We start from the raw sequence: 24,886 nt of genomic DNA, 5'->3' as shown, positions 1-24,886 counted from the left end.
CAAAGGCTCAAACACCCAACAATGGAGACTAAGACTCGTTTTTTAGGATTTTGGGGCTTTAGAGACTGATAAGGAGGCCAACCCTAAGGAATAAGGATGTTTAAATAGGGTATACATGATTAAAAATTAGGGTTAAGGCACCCCTCGTACGCCCACAGTATGAGGCCGAGGTTCGTGATCCTTCCTTTAGGGTACGCTAAGCGTACACCAATGTACGCCCAACGTACTGCCCCTCGCACTAGTACGCCCTGCGTACTCCCTATGTACGACAGTTAGCCCGAAAAATCACAAAGGAAGTAGCAAGATCACTTCATATTATGTATCAAACATCCAACAACATACTACAATCGATATGTTGTATGAAGCATTTCATAAACACGGTGACCTGGTTGACATATACATACCCTGAAGGAAAGATAAAGCAGGTTCGTATTTTTCTTTTATTAAGTACGAAAAAGTTATAGATATCCTGGAAATGGACAACAAACTTGATAGGGTAAGATGTGGGCACTGTACCACAAGGGTTAATATCTCTAAGTGTGACAAGAGGCTTCCTTTATACTTGGAGAAACCTCATAAGAAGAGTGTTAGGATACAGCCACCCTATAAGAAACATGAACCTATAAATAATTATAGATATGGAAGATCCTTTGTTGAGGCTGTCAAAGGAAAGAATCAAGCAGTAACTATCCAATCTAATGACCCAATAATACAGCGTGTTGAACTAAGCAATGTCCCGATCTTGGAAGAACTTAATGATGCATGTCTTATTGGTGAAGTCTCCTGCTTCAAACATCTTAAGAACCTTCCAAAGATGTTACATGCTGATCGGATCATTGCATGCAATTTATTCTTCACTCGAGGTATGAAAGTAGTGATGAAGTTTGCTAATCGCATGGATGCAGAGAATTTTCTAAAAAAATATAATTCGTGTAACCAGTTCAAATGGTTGAATATGGGAATTATTGGTGACTATGAGTTTAATAGGCTTGCTTGGATTAGAATCCACAACCTTCCAATCTACATTCGTTCCAACGACAACGTGGCAGTAGTAGCAAGTAATATAGGGGAGGTCCTGGAAGTAGACGGGCACAACTAGCATAGCGCAGACCTAGCGGCAGCCAACGCTTGCATCCTCATGTCTGATCGAAAGATTATAAATACATAAGTTATTTGTTCATTTGAAGGAAAATCTTTCAAAGTTTGGATAGTTGAATGTGCAGAAGCTTAGGATACGATCTCCCGCTATTATGATGGGGATTCTCACATACCTGATAAAGTGATCAACGGAGAAGATGATGTTACAGGGGATCTGTCGGCGACATAATATGATAGTGATGGTATCCCCAATACTGAAGTCAATGAAGTCAAGGAGGGGGAAATCGTGGCAGATTCTAGTTTTGAGGTTGGTTCTCTAGCACCGGGGAAATTAGAGACGCATCAGATTCAACATCCAAAATTAATTTCGGAAGATAAGAGGGCACATAGGGAGACGAACCTGGAGATTCTGTCAAATCCTATTAACTTGATAACGGTGAGGCGGTCCCACTTTCAAATCAAGTTAGTGGATTGACGATTCAAGTCTTGAATTTTCAATACCCTGGTGGCCCAATTCATAGGCCCAATCACTCCCTGACTGATTTGGAGCCCAATTCTAATGACTCAGATAATACAATGACACAACCATTTGTTGGAATTGATAACTCACAACACCCTATCGCAAATTCTAGCTCCAAAAAAAGAAAAATTGGCTGGAATAAGCACGTGATAGCTCCTAACTTATCCCCTCATTGTTTGTTTGACGACTTTGACCTAAATATTTATGCGTCAAATCACATCAATAAATTTAATCAAGATGATAGTTTGCCCACTTCTAATGAGGTCAATTTCTTTGTCAAAATTGGGATTGCAGTCGGATTTCAGATCTTTATGGATAACTTGTAGCTGATGTCGAAGATTCTTAACAGTGAATCTTATGGCAGCGGTGTTCCCGATAGTCACCAATGAATATGTTATATCTAAATATAAGGGGGTGGGTGAGTCCCATTAGGTGGAATGGATAAGGAAACTCTAGCAGGTACACAAAATTAAATTTGTTGGTCTCCAATAAACTCATGTATCAGAATTCAACCAAATTGATATTGAAGGTTATTGGGGATCAAATAATTTCGTGTTTGAACGGCGAGTGATTGCGTATTCTTCTCGGCAGCTGAAGCTGCATGAGGTACGATATCCTACTCATGATCTGGAGTTGGGGGCAGAGGTGTTTGCCCTTAATAGCAGTGAATCCAACTGCAAGATACGGAGGCTTGATGTGCATCTGTGATCCATCTATATTCTCCAAGTTCAGCTCTAAAACCTCCAGATACTACATATCCATTGCAGGTCAATGGAAAGGGTTTCAAGGAACTACAATAATAGTCAATATTTATTCCCCTCAATCGATCTCGGACAAAAATTCTCTATGGAAGGAAATATACAAATTAAAAAAGAACATTTCGGGAAATTAGGTATTTTTTTGGAGATTTTAATGCTATTCATAAACCCGGGGACAATTTTAACTCAATATTTTGCAAAGTATCAGCGGGTGACTTTAACGGTTTCATTGCAGATGCTGGATTACAAGAATTCCAAATGGGTGGTCGAAAATATACATTTTTAAGGGACGAGGGTTTCAAACTTAGCAAAATTTATAGATTCCTTGTTTTCTCCAATTTTATATCTCAACAACCCTCATCCTCTTTTCTTGCGCTCCCCAGAGAACACTCAGATCACTCGCCTCTAATCCTCAAACCTGCCAATGCTGATTTTGGACTTCCCCCATTCTGCTTCTTCAACTCATGGATGCTCAGAACTAGTTTTGAAGAGGTGTTCGAGAATGCATAGTACTCATTCAAAGGCTATGGTTCAGCTGGTAGATATCTACTAGCCAAATTCAAAGACGTAAAGAAAATCCTATCTGATTGGAGTACAATTGAAAGACAAAAATAAAGTGGCAACATTGCACAACCGAAGAGAAAGGTGGACAACTTAGAAAGATTAGCTGAAACAAGGGAGCTAACATATGATGAAAGATCTACCTAGAAAAGTGACAAGGTGAAAATTTTAGAACTTGAAAAAATGATCAAACTTGACCTTCAGCAGAAAGCCAAAATCAAATGGATACAAGATGGAGTTAAAAATTATGCTATTTTCATGGTATAATTAAAAACAAGAACATGAAAAATGAAATACATGGTCTTACAATCAATGGGGTATGGGTATCAGATACAAAAGAAATCAAGGCGGAGGTCAGAAGCTTTTTAGCTGAAATTTTTTAGGAACCGTGGCCTGTTAGACCGGAGTTCATTAGTGTGAATTTCAAGAAGTTATCCTCTGATCAGATCAGAACGGATTATTGGAGATGCCCTTTTCCATTGATGAAGTTAAATCTGTTGTATAGTGTTGTGTTGGAGATAAAGCACCAGGCCATGATGGTTTCACCTTCAAGCTCATCAAAGCTAAATGGAACCTCATGGAAGCTGACATATTCAGATATATTAAGCACTTTGAAAAAAACTGGAACCATAGCCATGGGATGCAATTCATCATTCATAACTCTAATCCCAAAAGTTGACGATCCTTTAAACTTGGGGGATTATCTCCCTATCAGTTTAATCGGGTGTATGCATAAGATAGTTGCAAAAAATTCTCGTTGTTCGTCTTAAACAAGTGATCGGATCAGTGGTGGACGAGGTGAAATCTGGATATACTGAAGGAAGAAACATACTCAATGGCCCCTTGATTATGAATGAAATTTTCTCATGGGCCAAAAATTGAAAAAAAAGTGTTCTTCTTTAAAGTTGACTTTGAGAAATCTTTTGATTTTGTCAACTGGCATTATCTGGATTTGATTATGAATCAAATGGAGGTAATGGATCATGGGATTCCTATCATCTTCACGAGCTTCGGTACTATTAAATGGCTAACCCACTGAAAAATTTCCCATTTCCAAAGGTGTCAGGCAGGGAGATCCACTTTCTCCTTTCTTGTTTATCATCGCTACGGAAGAATTACATATCATTGTGAAAAGTGATCGAGACAAAACCTTGATCAACGAGGTTAAACTTCCATCAAATGGCCCTCATATTTCTCATCTCTTTTATGCAGATGATGCGATCTTTATATGATAATGAGATAGGGTTTATATCAGAAATCTCTCAGCAATTATTAAAGGCTTTCACATCTCATCTGGATTAAAAGTCAACTTTTATCAGTCTCAATTATTTGGCATGGGGGTTTCAGATCAGGAATCTAAGGACTTATCTAGAGTGTTGGGGTGTACTAAAGGATTTTTCCCATTTAATTACTTGGGAGTACTAGTAGGAGCAAACGTAGGTCTGAAGAAACACTGGAAACCCATCATTGACAAGTTCGGATCAAAATTATCTGACTGGAAAGCCAAAATGCTCTCATTTGGTGGTTGCATTACTCTAATCAGTTCAGTTCTTAACAACTATCCTACCTACTTCATGTCCCTTTTCAAAGCACTATAATGCATTATTGACACTGTAGAAAAGATTAGAAGGAATTTCCTAGGGGGGGGGAAGTGAATTAAAACACAAAGTTCACTGGATTGAATGGCAAAAAGTAACAGCTCCTATCTCAGATAGTGGTCTTGGGGTCTCAACAATAAAAGAACAAAATTTGGCATTACTGATCAAATGGTGGTGGCGTCTTATGAATGAAAATGGAAGCCTATGGGAAACAGTTGTTATCAGTCTACATAATCTGGGGAAGAAACCTGCGTACTATATATTGGTAGGAAGACTTACACCGGGATTTGGTGTAATATACATAAAGCAGTCAAGGATCTAGGGGAATTAGTATTTATATTCATTAGATATTCAGACTAGTTCCTGGATCTGATATTCAAATTCTGTTCTGGAAAGATATTTTGTGTGGAACAACAACATTTCAGGAAAAAATTCCTCATCTATACAAGATCGAATATGTTAAAAACTGTTCATTAAGGGATTGTCTATCTTCAAACGGCTTCTCTTGGTGTTGGAAGCACGAGCCATCCAATCTGGTGGAATTACACGAGATGCTCTAATTATACACAGATATAGCTGATTTGAACTTCAATGGGGGCATTATCCACATATGATTTCTGATTGAATATAACAGATGATGGACATTACAAGGTAAATGACATGAAACGACTCATCGATTCAAAATTGATCCTCTTCACTGGTCCTAAGATCTGTTGGTCAAAAATAATCCCGTTAAAAGTTAGGTGTTTTGTCTGGCGGACTTCGATGAGCAGGATTCCAATAGCGGATACTTTATTAGCAAGAGGTTTAAATGTTACTAATCAGATGTGTCCATTTTGCAACATTGACTTAGAATCAGCGAACCACCTCTTCCCCCATTATGAATTTGCCCAAAATTGTAACGCCCCGATTCTCAGGTATCATTTAAATAAGAGTTATTGGATGGAGCTCTACTCGACGAGTCGGTTGACCTACTCGTCGAGTAGCAGCGGGGTGGGATCGCATGATAAGTGACCTACTCGACGAGTCCATATTGGGACTCGGCGAGTAGGAGCTGGCAGATGAAACCCTAAATCTCGGGGTTTTGCACCCTATTTAAGGAAACATAAGCCTCCTTTGGCCTCTTTGCAAGCTCAGAGAACCCTAATTTGTGTGGTGTTCATTCTTGTGTGTGTAAAGCTTTGGAGAGGAGATATTTTGAGGAGAGGAGCTTGGGGAAACAAAGGGCTAGGAGCAAGGAAGTGTGGGAAATCAGAAATCTACCTCAAATAACATCATTTGGAGGTATCAAGTCGTCACCTTTTCTCCTTTTTCCTTCTAGACCTCTTTTGGTTGAGATCTAGGGTTTTTATGGGTTGGTTGAGATGGTAATGTGGGATATGAGCTAGATCTGAAGTTGTAACTTCAGATCTGTAACCTTCTTGGGTTCTAGAATCATAAAGCTCTGATTTTGGGCGAGAATGAGGCCCTCCTTGTGCATGAAGCCCCATTAAGAACTTAGTTTTGGCATTAAGAGCCTTATTAGTCATGCATACACGTAAAGTTTGCAACTTTACGTGAAAATCATGCCCTAGAAGCTGGGATCTATGATTTCGAGCCGCTGCATGGCTCAAAACAAGTCTGTATGGAAAAAGGACTGAATGGACTCGGCGAGTCGCAAGGTTGAGTCGGAGAGTCACATGAAGATGGTCGTGAACTCGACGAGTTGGATGAACAAGTCGGCGAGTCCGATGAAGATCACCATAAGACTCGACGAGTTGAAGAACAAATCGGTGAGTCGGATGAGTTTTCCCTGGGATATGTATGCGTGTGTACCCGTCGAGTGGTAAGGAGGGAACTCGACGGGTGGCCTTAGAGTTTGAACGGGAATCGAGGGAACTCGACGAGTCACCCCGATGACTCGGCGAGTGGAATGTGCTTCGAGGAACTCGGCGAGTAGCCGAGGGTACTCGGCGAGTTGGGGTCAACATGGACTGTTGACCTTGACTGAGGACTTTGACTTTGACCAGGGGTTGACTGGTGGGTTATGGAGTACCTTATAAGGTTAAGGACTTATGAGTATAATGTACTATGATTATAGGTGGTGGAACATGTGTCAAGTGAACCGAGAGTTGGAGTTTACCTTTCGAGTCGACATCTGCGACGTGAGTTATCCTCACTATATCAATAGGGTCTACGGCACCAAGGCAGGCCCTTTATGATTTACATCCTGGTTTAGGATGGTTGCTATGTTATTGATATGCTAGATTTCATCCTGGTTTAGGATGGTTGCTATGTTAGATTTCATCCTGGTTTAGGATGGTTGCTATGCTAGAGATCGGTTAGATCGGTTGTTATGGTATGCTACATATGGATTTGATCTGCTAGATCGGAATCAGGATAGATAGTATGTTATGCTTTATGATCCGTAAGGATTGGTATGCTAGTGACCTGTTAGGTCGGACTCTAGTTACGAGAGGATTCTATGGTTGATGATCAGTGTGACAGATATGTTTGATGCTTTTATATGCAGTATATGATAGTTATGTGTACATGGTTATTTGCTTGTTGGTTGGGTTGAGGCGGTCCTGCTTTGGGGTAGCTCACTAAGCCCTCGGGCTTACAGTTTTCAGTTTATTGTTTCAGGTACTTCAGGAGACTGTGGCAAGGCGAAGGCGTGACCGTACCGCTCCTCATCCTTATGTTATGGTTTTGGGACACTCTGATGGATATTGATTTGAAAACATTTTGTAAACGATACTATTTGACTTTTATTTATGGTTGAAAAAGTTTGAATTTGGCGTAAAATTTATGGATGTTACAAGTTGGTATCAGAGCCTTGGTTTGAGTGAATTGGAGGAACACTCGTGTGAATCCAGTCTCAAATCAAGGAGATTTTTGGAAAGTAAGTTTTAAAATGGTTTTCAAAAGAAAGGATGGAGGATGCAGAGGGTACGATCAGCCGGAGCCTGTAAGTAAACCCCAAGATACCATACAGTTATTTGATATTCTGATAGGTTAGAACAGCATGCTAGTGCTAGGCTAGGGATCTTCAGGAATCGCATGATAGATTTGCCTGATTGTATGATACCTATTAGCCTAGGGTTTCTTGTATATGGGATTGACATCATAGCTGTAGATGTTTAGTGTATGCAGCACGGCTGTGTATAGTTAAGATCTTATAGCCTGAGAATGTCTGATTCGACCTTAGGGTGGGATTGGATATTCGAAAGCCTATCGGGTCCAACGTTATGTGCGGCTAGCATACACTAGCGCTGCAGGGGCTGATGGAAGTTCCATGGAGGTGTGAGTTGTGCAGAGCTGTGGGATCAGTTGTGAGATAGGCGATGTCTCCTATTAGTGAGGGTTGAGCGCACATTATGTTGAGTATAGTATTAGGGAGTTGTGGTGATACTTGAGACAAATATGGGTAGGTGTGGAAGGTAGTATGGGCCCGTACTACTGGAAGCACAGGACCCATACGCGTAGCAAGGAAGTCACAACCCCTAGGAATTGTGAGTTTTGGTCTCCCGATATTATGTTGTGTATCTGATGTCTTGAACGTATCTTTCAGTATGGTGGTGACGAGACGTTTTGCTGCTGGGTCCAGAAGGTAAGGTGTGCTCTGAACCTGCTTAGGCTCGGGGAAAAGGACTGGTGGAGATTGACGACGGGTTCATATTCTGATGATCAGCGGGCTGCTGTTACTTGGGAGCAGTTCCGGGATATGTTTCGCACCCGCTACGTTCCACGCGTGGAACGGGAGCGGCTTGCTCAGGAGTTTTTGACATTGAGACAGGATGGGGAGTCTGTGATGGAGATTACCCGGAGGTTCACTAAGAGGGCTATGTTTTGCCCGGAGTTCGCGTCAGAGCAGTCCCAGATGACTCGTTATCTGAGTATGCTCAAGACGGATATACGACAGTTTGTGGCTACACAGCGTTGTGAGACCCTCCTGGATCTATAGGAAGCCGCGAGGCGGCGTGAATTAGAGATAGAGCTGCAACTGAAGGAGCAGCATCAGGCACCGGCACAGTCTCAGTCGGCGCCTAAGCGGTCTAAGACCGCTGATGCACGATCTGGGGGTCAGCAGAGCCGCACTTGTGGAAAGTGTGGCAGGGTTCATTCGGGAGTGTGTAGAGCAGGAGGGGGGTGCCACAAATGTGGCAAGGAGGGGCACTATGCCAGGGACTGCCGTCAGTCCGCCCCTCCAGTAGATATGAGGATTTGTTACCATTGTCATCAGGTTGGTCATGTGAAGACCAACTGTCCGCAGCTCGCCGCCAAGTCGGCGCAGGGTCCCATGCCAGCTACTGGGAGGAGTGGAGATGGGAGGCCAGTCAGGGTGGAGCCTTCGAAGGCTCAGGGTCGCGCCTTCCAGCTCACGGCCGAGGAGGCCAAGGCAACACTGGATGTGGTTGCTGGTACGTTTTTATTCTCTGACTCAGTTATTGTATTGGTGTTATGCTTATTGATTGTACCTGTGGTTAGGTACGTTTTTAGTGAATTCTTTGCCCGCTTTGGTATTATTTGACTCGGGGGGCGAGTCGGTCGTTTGTATCTCATACCTTCTCTAGAGGGTTCAGTGTGCCGATAGGTGATCTTGAGTCTCCGTTGCGAGTTTCGATCGCCAACGAGCACGGGGTATCTGCTTCTTCGGTTTACCGGGGATGCGAGTTGGAGATTTTCGGGGTGTCCTTCCTGATAGATTTGATTCCTATCCCCATGGGGGATGTATGCGTGATTGTAGGGATGGATTGGCTTAGCCGTTTCGGTGCCATGATCGAATGTGAGAGGTAGCGGGTGGTGGTTCGAACCCCAAGTGGGGGAGAACTGGTAGTATATGGCGAGGGCACCAGGTTGGGATCAGGGTTTTGTTTGGCAGCCAGGGCTCGACAGTATATACAGCACATGTGTGCCGGTTATTTGGCGTATGTGGTAGATAAGCGGGTTAGGGAGCAGCTCTCAGTTCCAGAGGTTCCGGTGGTTAGAGAGTTTGCTGATGTGTTTCCGGAGGAGTTACCCGGAGTGCCTCCGGAGAGGCAGGTTGAGTTTAGGATTGATCTAGTGCCGGGTGCTTCCCCTATCGCTAAGGCGTCGTACCGACTGGCACCGCCAGAGATGCAGGAGTTGTCATCTCAGTTGCAGGAGCTGCTGGGTAAGCAGTTTATTCGCTCGAGTAGTTCACCCTGGGGAGCACCGATCCTTTTCTTCAGGAAGAAGGACGGTTCGCTCAGGATGTGCATTGACTATAGGGAGCTGAACAAGTTAACGGTGAAGAACCGTTATCCGCTTCCGAGGATAGACGATCTTTTTGATCAGCTGCAGGGTGCATCTTGGTTTTCCAAGATTGATTTGAGATCAGGATACCACCAGGTCAGGGTGAGGGAGGAAGACGTGGAGAAGACCGCGTTTCAGACTCGTTATGGTCATTACGAGTTTGTGGTGATGCCGTTTGGGCTCACCAACACGCCAGCAGTGTTTATGGATCTGATGAACCGAGTCTGCAGACCGATGCTCGATCGCTCGGTCATTGTGTTTATAGATGATATCTTGGTATATTCCAAGACCCGAGAGCAGCATGAGGAGCATCCCAGGGAGCTGTTAGAGGTACTGCGACGAGAACGGCTGTATGCTAAGTTCTCGAAGTGCGAGTTTTGGTTGCGAGAGGTTCAGTTTCTCGGACATCTCGTTAACCAAGAGATGATTTTGGTCGATCCGGCCAAGGTGGAGGCGGTTATGCAGTGGGAGACTCCGAGATCTCCCTCAGACATCAGGAGTTTCTTGGGTTTAGCAGGGTATTATCGGAGATTCATTCGTGATTTCTCCAAGGTTGTCGTACCCCTCACTCGTCTAACGAGGAAGGGGGTGGATTTCCGGTGGGGCCCTGAGCAGCAGAGGGCGTTTGAGACCCTCCGGCAGCGGTTATGCGAGGCGCCGGTGTTGACACTCCCCGAGGGAGTGGAGGATTTTGTGGTATTTTGTGATGCGTCCATCACAGGCTTAGGGGCAGTCCTCATGCAGAGGGGACGAGTGGTAGCTTATGCATCGCGGCAGCTAAAGCCGCATGAGACGAGATACCCCACGCACGATCTTGAGTTGGGAGCGGTGGTCTTCGCTCTCAAGATTTGGAGGCACTATCTGTACGGGGTCTGTTGTACCATATATACGGATCACAAGAGTTTGAGACACATTATGGATCAGCCCAACCTGAATATGAGGCAGCACAGGTGGCTGGATGTAGTCAAGGACTACGATTGCGAGATCCTTTACCATCCTGGTAAAGCGAACGTGGTTGCGGATGCTCTGAGCCGCAAGTCAGCTGGGTCCTCAACCCCAGCCAGGTGTATGAGGATAGCGGTGGATTCCCCGCTGGTGGGTTTGATCAGGGATGCTCGGGTTGAGGGCATGAGACCAGAGAGCTGGAAGTTGGAGAGGATTAAGGGCGAAAGCGCCCGGTTTGTTCAGGATAGTCGCGGCTTGTTGACCCGTTACGGTCGGGTTTGGGTTCCGATGGCCGGAGGGGTCCGACAGACAGTGATGGAGGAGGCTCATAAGTCTCGCTTCTCTATTTATCCCGGAGCCACCAAGATGTACCGTGATCTGAGTTCGAGTTATTGGTGGTCGGGCATGAAGCGAGATATCGCTTGGTTTGTTGAGAGGTGCTGGACATGTAGGATGGTCAAGGCCGAGCACCAGAGGCCGCATGGTAAGCTGCAGCCCCTGGAGATTCCCATGTGGAAATGGGAACGGATCACGATGGATTTCATCACGAAGTTGCCAAAGGCGGCAAAGGGTTTCGATGCTATATGGGTCATCGTGGATCGATTGACCAAGAGTGCCCGTTTCTTAGCTATACGGGAGAGTTCATCGGCGGAGAAGTTGACCGACCTGTACGTCCGCGAGATTGTCTCTCGCCATGGGGTTCCAGTTTCCATAGTTTCCAACCGGGATGTCCGATTTACTTCCCGTTTTTGGCAGAAGTTCCACGAGGAACTAGGTACGAGGTTGCATTTTAGTACAACGTTCCATCCGCAGACTGATGGGGCAGAGTGAGCGGACCATACAGACCCTCGAGGATATGTTGAGGGCGTGCATCATTGATTTCGGTGGGAGTTGGGATTCCCACCTACCGCTTGTAGAGTTCGCCTACAACAACAGCTATCATTCCAGTATTGGCGCCCCGCCTTTCGAGCTGTTGTATGGGCGGAAGTGTAGAACCCCAGTTTGCTGGGGCGAGGTTGGGCACAGGGTGATGGGTCGGACAGAGATAGTTCTGCAAACTACCGAGATGATACAGCAGATTAGACAGCGACTGCAGACCGCTCAGAGTCGGCAGAAAAGTTATGCCGACCGACGCCGATCTGAGCTGGAATTTCAGGTGGGTGACATGGTTCTCCTGAAGGTCTCACCCTGGAAGGGAGTGATCCGCTTCAGGAAGAGGGGAAAATTGGGTCCCCGTTACATTGGGCCGTTCAGGGTTGTTGCCAGGGTTGGCAGGGTGGCTTATAGGCTAGAGCTTCCGGAGGAGCTTAGCCGGATCCACAACACATTTCATGTTTCGCAATTGCGAAAGTGCATTATGGACCAGGAGGCAGTGGTATCGTTGGATGACATTCAGGTCGATGAACGCCTGAACTATGTGGAGAGGCCGGTGGCTATTTTGGAAAGGAAGAAGAAGATTCTTCGGAACAAGGAAATACCTTTGGTAAAGGTACAGTGGGAACATCGGAGGGGATTCGAGTGGACATGGGAGCCGGAATCGGAGATGCGCGAGCATTACCCGACATTGTTTATTCCGCCGGACTTCGAGGGCGAAGTCTAGTTCAAGTGGGGGAGAGTTGTAACGCCCTGATTCTCAGGTATCATTTAAATAAGAGTTATTGGATGGAGCTCTACTCGATGAGTCGGTTGACCTACTCGTCGAGTAGCAGCGGGGTGGGATCGCATGATAAGTGACCTACTCGACGAGTCTATATTGGGACTCGGCGAGTAGGAGCTGGCAGATGAAACCCTAAATCCCGGGGTTTTGCACCTTATTTAAGGAAACATAAGCCTCCTTTGGCCTCTTTGCAAGCTCAGAGAACCCTAATTCGTGTGGTGTTCATTCTTGTGTGTGTAAAGCTTTGGAGAGGAGATCTTTTGAGGAGAGGAGCTTGGGGAAACAAAGGGCTAGGAGCAAGGAAGTGTGGGAAATCAGAAATCTACCTCAAATAGCATCATTTGGAGGTATCAAGTCGTCACCTTTTCTCCTTTTTCCTTCTAGACCTCTTTTGGTTGAGATCTAGGGTTTTTATGGGTTGGTTGAGATGGTAATGTGGGATATGAGCTAGATATGAAGTTGTAACTTCAGATCTGTAACCTTCTTGGGTTCTAGAATCATAAAGCTCTGATTTTGGGCGAGAATGAGGCCCTCCTTGTGCATAAAGCCCCATTAAGAACTTAGTTTTGGCATTAAGAGCCTTATTAGTCATGCATGCACGTAAAGTTTGCAACTTTACGTGAAAAGCATGCCCTAGAAGCTGGGATCTGTGATTTGGAGCCGCTGCATGGCTCAAAACAAGTCTGTATGGAAAAAGGACTGAATGGACTCGACGAGTCGCAAGGTTGACTCAGCGAGTCACATGAAGATGGCCGTGAACTCGACGAGTTGGATGAACAAGTCGGCGAGTCCGATGAAGATCACCATAAGACTCGACGAGTTGAAGAACAAATCGGCGAGTCGGATGAGTTTTCCCTGGGATATGTATGCGTGTGTACCCGTCGAGTGGCAAGGAGGGAACTCGACGGGTGGCCTTAGAGTTTGAACGGGAATCGAGGGAACTCGACGAGTCACCCCGATGACTCGGCGAGTGGAATGTGCTTCGAGGAACTCGGCGAGTAGCCGAGGGTACTCGGCGAGTTGGGGTCAACATGGACTATTGACCTTGACTGAGGACTTTGACTTTGACCAGGGGTTGACTGGTGGGTTATGGAGTACCTTATAAGGTTAAGGACTTATGAGTATAATGTACTATGATTGTAGGTGGTGGAACCTGTGTCAAGTGAACCGAGAGTTGGAGTTTACCTTTCGAGTCGACATCTGCGAGGTGAGTTATCCTCACTATATCAATAGGGTCTACAGCACCAAGGCAGGCCCTTTATGATTTACATCCTGGTTTAGGATGGTTGCTATGTTATTGATATGCTAGATTTCATCCTGGTTTAGGATGGTTGCTATGTTAGATTTCATCCTGGTTTAGGATGGTTGCTATGCTAGAGATCGGTTGTTATGGTATGCTACATATGGATTTGATCTGCTAGATCGGAATCAGGATAGATAGTATGTTATGCTTTATGATCCGTAAGGATTGGTATGCTAGTGACCTGTTAGGTCGGACTCTAGTTACGAGAGGATTCTATGGTTGATGATCAGTGTGACAGATATGTTTGATGCTTTTATATGCAGTATATGATAGTTATGTGTACATGGTTATTTGCTTGTTGGTTGGGTTGAGGCGGTCCTGCTTTGTGCTGTAGGCCAACATACCCTATGAGCGGTCCGGGGAGACTGTAGGTCACGAGGCGGACCAGTCATGCCGAAGGCTCGGGATAGATTCAGATAGACTATAGGCCCAGTAGGGCGGTCCAGTTAGGCCGATGGCCCAGTATGCAGGGATAGATTCAGATAGACTGTAGGCCCAGTAGGGCGGTCCAGTCAGGTCGATGACCCAGTATGCTTGGATAGGTTCAGATAGACTGTAGGCCCAGTAGGGCGGTCCAGTCAGGCCGATGGCCCAGTATGCATGATTGATTGATTGATTGTTACTGATATGGTATTGTCAGTGTGGTATTGGTATTTTTGGGGTAGCTCACTAAGCCCTCGGGCTTACAGTTTTCAGTTTATTGTTTCAGATACTTCAGGAGACCGTGGCAAGGCGAAGGCGTGACCGTACCGCTCCTCATCCTTATGTTATGGTTTTGGGACACTCTGATGGATATTGATTTGAAAACATTTTATAAACGATACTATTTGACTTTTATTTATGGTTGAAAAAGTTTGAATTTGGCGTGAAATTTATGGATGTTACAAAAATGTACACCACTGGATCTTCAAATGGCTTGGATTGGGAAGTAGAAGGTGCTCAAGTATCTTAGAATTTATTAACTTAGGTAATGGGTGACACAAATGTCAGATACAGGCTTGCCAGGAACGATTGGATTTTTAAAAATATTCGAGTATCTTCAACAAAGGTAGAAGATGCCATTATCGCTAATTCATACTCATTGTGCAAATACAGGAGAAAAAAATGGTGGTGGCGACTGGGCTGAATGGATTTGCTCAACTTTTACTCATTTACCTTTGTAATTTGTTATGCTTTTATTTTCGTCTTTTTCTCTTTGTATTGTTTTTTTGTCGTGATTTAGTTACTTACTAATCGTCAGCCTTTTAATGATATTTGCCGTTTTAAAAAAAAATTAAGAGGATCTATAATAGATCTTCGATCTTATTATTACTATCTTAAAGGACATAAAACAAAGTTAGTTAAAATCTCAGTTTTACAACCTTATTTTTTTGGTCGACTCATAATATATATTTTTCTGGAAAAATCGGACAAACCGTGAGATTCTAGTCAAAAGTGTAGTCCACATAAGAATTTGCCTAAGCTGATTTGAATTTGAGGTGTTGTGCTTAACGAAGCATAACATAAACACGTGTAATCCCGTAGGCCAACTAGAAATATGTTAAAGTTGATGACAGGGTCAAGCTTTGAAAAACGAGCACTAATTGAGCATAATAAAATAAGAATAGTTATAGTGGCTATTCGTTTTTGTATGCTCCAACGTTCATAATTTATTGAGTAAATTACACAAATGGTTCTTATGGTTTGGGTTAATTTGTACGCTTAGTTTCTAACTTATCTTTTTAACTCGAAAGGTCCTTACTGTTTGTTTTTATTACACACTTAGGCCCTACCGATTGTTTTTGTTACACGCTTGGTTCATTTCTTACTTAAAAAGACTATTATTTAAATAGGAAAATGGTGGGGTAGGTAAGGTAAGGTGAGAGGGTGGGATTGGTGGTATGTTTATTTAAATAAATTAAAAAATAAAGGGCAAAATAGTCTTTTTAGGTAAGACAGGGACCAAACGCGTAATAAAAACAAACAGTAGGGACCTTCGGAGTTAAAAAAATAAGTTAGGGACCAAACACGCAAATTACACTAAACCATAGGGACCATTCGTGTAATTTACTCTAATTTATTTTGCAATGGGTCGTCAGCAAAATGCAAAATGCAAAATGTCCCTTTCTATATGTAAGTTTTGTCTTTTGGATTTCATATCATATTTTGCTCACTTCGTTAAAGCGTTTGTAATTTGTATTCAAAATTCAGTTGATAAATTCTAACCTATTCTACTATATATATTCCGTCATTTTAAAAAAGGACAAAATTCCACAAAAGTTATTAAGTTATATGAAAAGTCGATTTTGACTAAATATTTTTTTTGTCTCAAATTGAACCCTCTGTTTGACTTTTTGTCCTATTTTGGACGATTTATCGATTGCTTCAGGTCAATCGATTTGCACTTGCTAACTAGGAAAAAAAGCTTATGTGGCATCCAACGAAGATCATAAGTGGCAAACAGTTGTTTATAAATGAACCCTAACTAGCAAGAATCCATTGATCGATCTATTCTTCTTCACTGCCTCGATCGATAAAGTGGATCATCATCATCCTAGAGTAGGGTAATCAAATCAATGAAGGTTCCCTATAGGAGGTGTTACGGTGGACTAGAAACCCCATTGTTGGTATCACAAAGTGAGAAGAATCATGGTAGAAGATACTGTGGGTTCATGTACTTCCCTGATGAGAAAGAAGATTATGGTTACTTTGAATGGTATGCAGCTGAAATAAGTTCATGGTATAAGCAACTTCTGAATGAAATGTTGCCAAAGAAGAAACAAACCACTGCAAATAGAAATAGGAACCCTAGTCATGGTGAAATAAGTCTGCTACTCCTTGTTAGGGTTGTGATTAGTTTTCTTGTGTTTTTTAATAGCCATTGTAGGAATTATGGGGTGGGTGGTGTACAAGAGGTAAGCAGGAAGTTGTGTTAGGTTTTTAAATACAGAATTAGTGTTAGGTAAGGTCCAATGACGACTATTTTTGTATGTATGGATTGATGTGGTAGATTGTACTTTTTATTGTCCAATGCTAACTAATTTTCATTTATATATATATATATATATATATATATATATATATATATATATATATATATATATATATGTGTGTGTGTGTGTGTGTGTATTAATATTAGATTTTACATAAAGTGTGTATATGTTTATGACCATATTGTCCATGAGATTTGCTAGCAAAAGGACCATGATAGTTAAGTGTGCATATATAAATGATCATATTTTTCAATTCCAAATGCAATAGATAATGACCATATTGTCCATAAGAGTTGCTACATGAATGCTAATGATAGTGAAGTGTGTATATGCTTATGACCATATTGTCTAATTCCAAAAGAAATAGACAATGGCCATATTGCCCAATTCCAAAAATTAGATAAGATCTTCAGAATACTTCTTCACCAAGTAATTCTGATCTGCTCCAGATTCGAACATCAGCATCATCACGTCATACGATGATTAGGACATTAACGTTAGGGATTCATTCTGATCAGGGAATTAGCGTCAACATTTGGAGAGATGATATGTTGATCATTTTCAGCTTCATCTAAAGTAGCTTCAGCTTCAGCTGATAGTGTATAACCACCAACGTATCAGTGTATGAATGTATCAACGTATCATATGATCAATGTGTCATCAGTGTAAGAACATCAGTGTCTGGATACACTGATTAGTTTTCGGTGAATGATGCTCTCCATGCTGATAGTACTTTCTATGCCTTTGGTGTTGATAGTCTCTTCATTGTCATTTGGTCATCATGGGTTGATCTTCAGCGGTACCAAAACTTCAGTATAGGCTTCAGAAATGTTCCAGATCTGATCAGCTAAGGCAACTCATATCTGGTCTTCAGTCTTCGACATCTGGACTTCAGTGGATGGTAGATAACTAATTTATATCTTCGATATCAGTCTTCAGAAGCATCAACATATCTTCAGATAAACAAACTCTGACAGATAAGCTTGTCTAAATTGTATTATTTACACTTGCTTAGACAAGACTGACTGTCTACAATGAGTAGTGATACTATAACTACAATGTATATATTTTGCATCATCAAATCTATTCAAATAAGTGTCCCAACAGTAGACAATGACCAAAACGACCATTATAAAACAAGAACCATATCAACAAAATAACTATATTGTCATGTGAAAATGTTGCTACCAAAATGACCATTACAAAACAAGAACCATATCAATATAATGAACATATGACAGTAAAAAAATAAGCATATCATTTCATTAATAGTTGGTACCAAAAAGAAAGTTTCATCCATACCAATGACCAAATGACCATGAGTGTATTGTCGAATTCCAAAAGCAATAGACAATGATCATTTCAAAACAAGAATCGTATATACAAAATAACCATATTGTCATGATGTCCTCTGAAACAATTACTACCAAAATGACCATTACAAAACAAAAATCATATCAATAGAGTGACCATATGATAGTAATAAAATAACCACATCGTTTCATTAATATTTGGTACCAAAAGGAAAGTTACATCCATACCAATAGCCAAATGACCATGACCAATGTAAAAGTACCCATCCTATTTTAGAAAAGGGTATTGCTGTTTGTTTATAACATTTACAAAAGCATATCAAAGTGGATATTTAACTATAAATATGGCTAACATAAACAATGCCTATCAATCCCTAAAGTTCTAAGCTTAATCCTACTCTAAAGTAAGCGGTTCTCCACTACTTGAACCTGGTCCACCCTTCTTGTGACCTAACTTAATTTAGAAAATTCTTTCAAACTTTTTCCTCATTCTCACCATGTGTTAGGAGGGTGGTGTTTCATCAATTCCTCCACCTTCTTTTGTTTCATGTACTTGTTCATATTCCACATGCACTTCTTCAACCACCACATGCATTTGTTCATCCACCACAAATATTTCTTTAACAACAACATGCACTTGTTTATCCATTAAATGCACGTGTTCCTCCACCACAAGCATTTCTTCATCCACCAAAAGCACTTATTCCTCCACCACAAGCATTTATTCATATACCACAATAACTTGTGCCTCCACCACATGCGCTTGTTCATCAACCATAAACTTTTCTTCAACCATAAGAGATACATATGTTAATGCTTGAAACACTTCATCTTCTGAGTATTTTGACTCAAGAAGGTCTTTAGCAGATGTATGACCCTTTAATGTTTGGACAATAACAACATCTTGTAGCCTTGTATCACCTTCGTCCACCTTTTCCTTCACTTGTTTAAATTTTAATCTGTAAAATGGCCTAATCTTAAACTATGTAATAAACGGACATGTTCTTAAAGTATATACCTTTATCTGACTGCTATTTCCTATTTTTGATGTTCTCCTAGTATTGTTTCTTGTTTAACACTTTCTGTGACTGCCCCATTTCGTTATTTTTGGGAAAAAGAAACTTAAAGGAAGTAGGGGAAAGTAGAGGGCACGAGAAAGAAAGAATGAAAAGAGGGTTTGAAGGTATTAAGCTTCTGATAGGCCCAAAATTCAATACGAGGCTCGATTTCACGATACGGATGTCGAGTGTAAGCGTATAAAACATTTAATTTATGTATTTTATACGTATGGTGGGATGAACACTTGTAAAACATAAATTCAAATTACATTAAAATCTTGAAGGCTAAGTCTTTAGGTGATTATATTGCAGAACTTAACTTATTTGGTAATCATTAGTTATCAAGTCTTATTAGTAATCGGGTAAATGATCACTGTGGAAGGTGTAATTATTAAACTCCTAGTTATTGGAGATAAGTTTTGAGGAAATCGATATCTTGTGTAAATAGGTGAGTACATGTGAATTTTAAGTACATATCAAACTGATTAAATAGTCGTGAACTATGAAATTATTTGAAGTTTGAATCTTTATGTGGATTACAGTTTTGTTAAAAGAAAGGAACTGCCAATGGTTCAATAAAAATCTTTAGCATATTGTTTAAGAATTAAATGAGATTAGATCACTATTGGACACCAAAGGGATTCTAGCCCAACGGTATCATGTGTTTCCTTTCCTCTTTGAGGTTGATGGTTCAAGTCTCGTACGAGAAAGGTGGATTCAGGTGTAGTTTATGAGTAGATAAGATTTGTCGTTAAAAAAAAGATCACTATTCGAGAGTTTTCGTTATTATGATAGTCCACCTTAGATAGATTCCTAATATGATAGTATAAGTTCCCATGGGTGGAACACAATTATAAGTTCCCACGAGAGGAACACAATTATGAGTTCCCACGAGAGGAGCACAATTATAAGTTCCCACGAGAGGAACATAATTATGAGTTCCCATGAGAGGAATATTGATATAAGTTTCCATGAGAAGAATGCAGGTACACGCTCCCATGAGAGGTATACAAAGATATAGGTTCCTGTGAGAGGAACAAGAACATAGATTCCATGGGAGGAACATGGTGATTGAATATTAATAGATATCAATAACGAAGTTATAATGGCGGTATATAGATCTTAGCAGTAAAACATAATGACGATATATTTAGTGAATGGTTATAGGAATGGGAGAACATAGTTGCAAGAAATGATAAATCTTATAAACGAGATACAGAGGTAAAATACAGTGACAAATTCCAAAATGAATTGACTTTGAGCTAATTGATAGATTGTACTTCGAATGTGAGCAATCTTATACTCCATCTTAGTAAGGATGCTTGTGTAGTTAGTGAAATTATTTTAATATGTATGTGGAAATTGAATAATATAACCTGAAGAAATGTTTTTAGAAGTGAATAATATAACCTGAAGAAAGGTTATTAGAAGTGCATAATATAACCTAAAGAAAGGTTATTAGAGGAGAGTAATAAAAATCGAAGAAATGTAATTGGTGAGCCTACATGGCAAAAGCTAATGTTATTATTTATTGGTGAGCCAATGTTGCAAGAGTCAATGTTATTATTTATTGGTGAGCCTACACGACAAGAGCCAATGTTATTATTTATTGGTGAGACTATGGAGCATGAGCCAATGGTATTATTTATTGGTGAACATACGCGGCAAAAGCTAATGTTATTATTTAATGGTGAGCATACATGGAAAGAGCCAATTATGTTATTATTTATTGATGATCCTACACGACAAGATCCAATGTTATTATTTATTGGTGAGCCTACATGGTAAGAGCCAATCATGTTATCATTTATTGGCGGGACTGCATGGCAAGAGCCAATAGTGTTGTGGTGAGTCTACATAACGAGAATTACTTATTGTTATCTGGTGAACTTGAAGACAATAACCAATGGTATTGGCAAGCCAATATGGAAAAAACTAAAAAGTATAATGTGGCGAGTCTATAAAAAAAATATCCACTTGTTACTTAGTGCGCAAGAAGGGAAAAAACCTTTAATTGACATTCGAAGAGCCTACATGGCATTAAATAGTTTCTACAAGTAACCTTACTTATTTCAGAAAATGTGAGATGTTTGATAAATTATATGTGTGGTAGTATTATGTCATAAAATTTGTGATTGAATTACATTATAGATTCTAAAACCATGTATCTCACAAGTCTTCGAACTTACATAGTTTTTGCTGGGTACTTAGGTCTGGAGATTGAAGTTTAAAAATGCACTACTAGAGGAGGATTTTGATGGATATATAAAAGTTTATACAATCTCTTATCTTTTTTGTGGTTATAGATATTGATATCATAACACCAAAAGTTATAACTCTAATATTTGAAAAAGGTTTTTGTTAAACTGCATTTTACTATGACCAAGCATCATGGTAACAATGTAACCACAATAATTTTTGAGTTTTGAAATTATGGGTGTTACAATTCTCTTTTCCACTGGTAGGACCATAGGAGTGGATGTGTATAAGTCGTTATGATCCACATACTACTCTCATTTAGGGCATAATATTGCTTTTATAAGTCTCTCCAAACATCTCTTTGCTAAACAATTTCTTATTAAAGATGCTTGTTGATGGGTATAGTTCATCGCTGCACAAGCACGGACACATGGAATACCCAAGATTGCCTAGAATCCATAGGTACAGAATCCTTGTTCCAAGTCCACTTGATCACATCAAACCCTAACCTAACTATAAAAACCTATGTGCCACTTGCTACAACAACCCACAACCTGAAATATAGAAATCTTACTACAAATCAATATGATATGTAAAACCAATAAATTAAATTAATATACCTCATGTCTTCACACCATACTTCAAGTTTTTTAATATTGCATGACATACATATTCATTCCATGATAATTGTTTGTTATCCATTCTAAAAAAACCTTTCTATAGCATACATCATAATCTCCTCTCAACATGGTAAGCAGTGATTTTGTCTTTGCCTCAAGTATAACTGAATTGAAGCTTTCTGATATCCTCTTTTCTACTGCCTCACAAGCTCCACAATCAGGAAAGAATACCCTACACCAATTTTTTGGGTTCCTTTGCATAAGGTGTCCATAAGCATGCACATTCATGGATTTGAGATCTTCCATTGAACCAAGAAAGGATGACTCCATGCTTGACATTGATGCTCCCCAAAGTAGTCTCTTGTAATCAATACCACCAAATGATTTCGTTAAATTGGCATACACATGCCTTCCATATTGCATGCGCTCAACTAATGGCAAAACTTCCTTTGCAGAATCTATTGGACCCTGCATAATTAAACCAATTATTATATGCTACATTATATATACAGTAAACATAAATACTTTAATAACATGTAAACTCTGCATTACCTTATGTTGATCCGATATAGTGGTTAGCTCACCATCATTTTGTAACTCGAGGTTATCCACAAGCAACTCCAAATACCACTTCACCATCAACCACAAACCATTTTATTAGGTATACCTAGTTGTTCCCATCCCTTCATATTATAGTTAGTAACTCTCATTTTCATTGCTCTTTTAGAAAATAACCATATATGCCAACTACTCTTCTGCATCCCATAATCAACCCATCCTTGACCGCCTTAAAACACACATAAAACCTATGAAAAGTAGTTGAGCCATATGTAATGACATTAACCGACCACTTTGACTGTACTCCTAGGGTTAAATCTGATGATCTTTTCTACATAGTCCCATATGCGAGCATAATGTAAGGTCATGAAAATTTATATAATAGAGAAAAATGTAATGTAATTATTTTGAAGTCAAATTGAATAATTAATGAAAGAAAGTTGTAGTTCGTACGAAGATGATTCTGTGGATATAAAGTTTGTCAAAATCTGACTCCGTACGAAAAAGTTATGACCATTTGAAAAGTACACAGTTGTTATGAAAAAGACAACAAAATTAGTAAGGCAAGGGGCGCCCCTTTTAGAGGAGCGACTCCCCCTAAACTGACTTAGATTTAAAAAACATATAAAAATCAGGATTTTTTGGAAGGAATCCCATTCTAATAGTTCACCAACACCATAGAGGTTCTAAAGGTCGAGCAAGGAGTTCCAAGGATCCAAATTCAACCCGAGAAGCCGTAAATTGTGACGAACAAAGGTTTAGCTAATATGCAGGTTTGGTAATCCCTCAATCCTTACTCATTCTTGTTTTAATCAAGGAGAAACCAAAAAATAAAGGTTTCCATGAGTGTGTAAAGCTATATGTAAAAAAAGGGTTGTCATCTTTGTATTTAAAATAATTAATCGTGTTCCCGAGCTCGGTTTAGTCTTGATCGTGTAAAAATGGTTGAGGGTTTGACAGGGACCCTAATACCTCTAATGGAAAAGAAGGGTAAGGATGGATGTTTTGAGCATGAGATACGTTTGATTACACTATCGGTAGAGAAATAAACGAGTTATGAAGAGTCGGATAACTAATGTGCTAAAAAGAGAATATGCATGTTCTAAAATGTGACGTATGTATATTAATAGGTGTAAAAGGCGTAATTCACCAAAAAAGATAAATAGGAGAAGAGGCGATAGTTCTACTTAGCAAAACCATAGTGAGCACATGTTGAATTTTATGGGTACATAGCACAAAGTTGTTATTTGTGTGGAACAGTATATGACCATGTATTTGATTGAAATATGATGTACAATTACAATGCAAAGTTTTGATAAAGGCTTGTCACGAGGCAAGTGTGAAAGGTTTAATTAGCCTTTAATATGTGGAGTTTATTGTATACTTTTAGAATGAGTATCGTGGAAGTAGCCGACTACGTGTTAACAAGTGACTTCGGTATCCTGTATTTCGAAAAAAAATGAAATGGCCAAATTAATGCAGCTAGATGTGTGTTGGCTAGGGATTGAGGTATCCTAACTAATGTGATTAGCTGTATGCTGACTAGGGATTGAGGTATCCCATATGTGTTACGATCCAACTTGAAAGGATTGCATGCGCGAATTCTGTGATTAGTATTGAAACTACATATTCGAGTTTTGCTTATTGGTATGTTATTTTATTTGAACTATCATATGTGTCTAAACCTCATGTGGCTCACGATACCACAATCTTATGTATGTTTTATTGTCATTGTCTATGTACGCAGGTGCAAATAGCAAGTAAGAGGATAGGAGAAACCAATCGCTTTTGCAATACCTAGAGTAGTCTTCGCATGTATAATATTTCTCTTATACTATGGTTGTATGATAATTTATAACCCTAGTTTGTGACCAGATGGAGTCTTATCGATTCCGCTAGTTATGTAAAATATGAAGTGATGTAAAAAATTGGTGTTACAATTTGGTATCAGAGCCATAGTTGAAGTGAATTAGGATTGAATAGTCATCCTAGACTTAAGCTATTAGATTTAGATGCATGTAGTATAAGATTGTCTAGTAATAGAATTGGTAGGATATTAGAAAGAATGAGTTTAGTAGTTAGAAAATGAATTGATTTATTTTCTTGATAATGAGAAGGACAAGAAGCGGACAAGAACCTCAAGAAGTAAGCGAAAGGCCAAATCAGGAGTCAACTCAAGGAAGTACCCCTAATCAGGCGAATACTAAAATTAATCATGGGAATCCCAAAAAACAGTCACCTCCTACTCTCCAAGCTATACAAGCTCTGTTAGATAACATGTAAGAAATGGTTAAGGAAGATGTAAAGTGTATCCTTAATGAGCGTATGGAAGGATCCCAACAGTCTCCCCCATACTACAAAACATTAAATCAGTTGGTAGAGAAGAACGTACCCCTACTAGGAAAGAGGAAGAAGGTTCTAAATCTGAAGGATATAAGAAGAAAGGTTGTTCCTTTAAATACTTTAC

Source organism: Lactuca virosa, chromosome 7, assembly GCF_052849685.1.
Source record: "Lactuca virosa cultivar CGN04683 chromosome 7, Lactuca_virosa_CGN04683_v6, whole genome shotgun sequence".
In the NCBI taxonomy this organism is placed as follows: domain Eukaryota; kingdom Viridiplantae; phylum Streptophyta; class Magnoliopsida; order Asterales; family Asteraceae; genus Lactuca; species Lactuca virosa.
This window is presented reverse-complemented; position numbering follows the sequence as displayed.